Below are 2,967 nucleotides of genomic sequence, written 5' to 3'. Positions count from 1 at the left end.
ATCCCTAGGGCTGGGGCTGGGGGGGGGAGGCAGGGGCGGGAAGTAGGTGGTGCACTGGACTGGAGACCCATCTGCAGCCCATGGATGTCCCCATGCCAGGGCCTGGAGCTGAGCCCAAAGAGGTCCATGATTCCATGGGTAGCTCATGTTGGAACATCTTGTTCCTGGACTTTAATGCTGGGAATAGCAGCAATGGTGAACTGACTACAACCCCCATTCCCTGTCCCCTGTGCTGCTGAGCTGGGGAGGAAGGTAGAGACATTGTGAGCAAAGTTATTTGAGCCTGGGAAGAAGAGAGGGGTGGGGGAAGGTGTTGTAAGATGTAGTTGTTATGTCTCATTGCACTACTTAGATGAAATGGCAATGAATTAAATTGATTTTTCTTCCCCAAGTTGAGCCTGTTTTGCCCGTGACCATAACTGGTGAGTGAGCCATCCCTGTCCTTCATTCCTAATCGATGCCCCCTTTGTTGTGTCTCCCATCCCATCTCACCGGGTGAGGGGAGTGAGCGCAGGACTGCATGGTCTCACTGTAGTTAAACCACCACTGTAGTGCTTTTCATTTACTGTAATTCCAGTTACTGTCAAAATGCAGTAGGAATAACTTCCTTGCTAATTGAACTATGTCCTAAATCAGAGGATAAAAGAGGAGAGAATTGAAACTGTTGATGAAACTGTTAATGTTAGATTGCTATGGTAGAAACAAGCCTCCACCTTGGCTTTTTGCATCACCACGCCATGCCATTGCTTTGACAATGCTACAGAAGGTACGAGGCTGATGAATTGTGTCCTGTGTTTCAAAATGCTGCATTCCCAGCTGAAGGAAGCTGTCCTACATGAGTAATGTGACACATCTACAGATCTGAATTGTTCGTGTTTTCATTAAGTAAGTCATATGTTCAGCTGTAAATGTTACATTGTCTCTAGAGGCAAAGGATGACTATGAATTTCAGATAGAAAGGGCAGATCTGAGCAATTCCAGGACATTTTCATTTGCAAAAAACCTGAAATGAGAGCAGCATTATCTGGTTACTAGACAGCAGGTTCAGACAACTGAATCTTACTTTTCTGTGGGTGGGACTTCAATGTTTGGCTAGTATCAAAAGCAGTTCAGTTATTCTGGGTTTTCTTCCTAAAATAAGCAATTTAGTGGGGTTTTTTTAGCAAAACCTTTCCAAGCAACATTGATGTGCCTTGCACTGGGAAAAGGGTGAACTAAAGAAAAACCTAGAAAAAATGTGTCAAATAACAAAAGCAGTCACCACAACTGACAAGCAGGTAATTTGCTTCATATAGAGGATCAAATTATTCTGCGTTTCTCATCCAAATAGAACTTGAACCCACATCCAGTGTTCAGAAAAACTCACATAATACCTCACTCAAACCCCTCAAATAAGAATTAACTCTTCAACGTTTCCTTTGACAAATTGCAACAGGTCCAACCCAAACCTTCTAAGTAAGTGACGTGCTTTATTAAGAACTGATGTCATACAAAAGGATTTGCAGAGTTAAAATAATATGAAACCTCTGATCATGCTATTACAGAGATTGTGCTGCTCCCTCTGAGAAGAAATAGGAGGGATAATGTAACACTAATGGTGAAAAATATATTTTTCTGAGGAGTCTGGGCGCAGACCAGAACATTAGCACTTTGTACTCCAGTCTGTCTTGGTACAGCACTGCGATAAGAGGGTAATGCTGTCCACCTCTGTGAGCTACATTGAAAGGAGAGCCAAACTCAGCCCAATTCTTTCCTGAAGTTCATAGAAAAGCATGTTAAATCAGATTGGATCAGAATAGGTAAACATCATGAACAGAGTATTTTCCCTGATATATTCTCTGTAGCATGCCAACCGTCTACGAAAAGCTGACATAATTTTCCATCTCTAGATTAATTTCTGGGCTATGCTCTGAGGCGAAAGAGGCTGTGTTTCAAATCAGCTCTCTCCACTAAGCCAAGAGCACAGAATCCTGGAAACAGTAGAACAAGTTGGGCTGGAAGGGACTTGGGGATGTTGTGCAGCGCAGCCCCCTGCACCACGAAGGGCCAGCTTCAAGGCTGGAGCTAGTTGCTCAGGGTCCAGGTGGGTCTTGGGAATGTCCCAGGGCAGAGGGTCCACTACCTCTCTGGGCAACTGTTCCAGTGCTTACCCACTCCTGCAGGGAAGGCATTCAGCAAAACACAGCTAAACAAAAGTCAGCTGGCCCTTTACACAGCTGTACTGAAATACTGTATTTTCTTGAAATAGTCTATGTGTTTAACACACACACAAAAAAGGACAGTACATGGGAGAACAGAGATGTCTTGGTAGGAAATGGGTGATTACCAACAAATTACCATTGATTTACAGGGAGAATGTACAGACATTTAAATGAATAATAGCTTTTGTCAGGCTAACTGTTAAAACTGCCAAAGGAGGGGCCTTACTGTGCAAAAATGAATAGCAGATGCTGACCATAAAAAGAAGTTAAAAGTCTCAAACAGCTGGTAAGGACAACGCTTGAACGTATGGCTGGTAGCACCAAGCAAAGCTGTCAACTGTTGTTTCCAAGCAAGGTCTGGGGACAGGAGTCTAACAAATGCATCACGATTACTGGAAATCCACTGCATTTACCTCCAGACCCCTAACTGAGCTTGAAGGTCACAGATAGAAAGATTGGCTCTAGCTCTAGATCTGCTTGCCCCCCTTATGTGTGGAAGATGTGTGCTAGCAGCAATGACTCGCTCTCACGTATGACACGTGTAAGAGACGGCCCAGAAACAACCTGTCAAAAGAAGGCAAACTATATGCAGTCTGTGATAACAGCTCTACAAGCTCTCATTATATAAATGTTCTTCAGAGAGGCATGACCTTAAAACAACAAACTGTTCAGAAGCACCCTCTCCCTGCACCCTTGAAGGATGTAGGATGGGTCTGCAGGAGCCCTGGATGCTGAAGAAGCATTGCAGAGTGGAGCCATGTGTGTG

The sequence above is a fragment of the Antrostomus carolinensis genome, unplaced genomic scaffold, assembly GCF_000700745.2.
Source record: "Antrostomus carolinensis isolate BGI_N321 unplaced genomic scaffold, ASM70074v2 scaffold27099, whole genome shotgun sequence".
NCBI lineage: Eukaryota > Metazoa > Chordata > Aves > Caprimulgiformes > Caprimulgidae > Antrostomus > Antrostomus carolinensis.
This window is presented reverse-complemented; position numbering follows the sequence as displayed.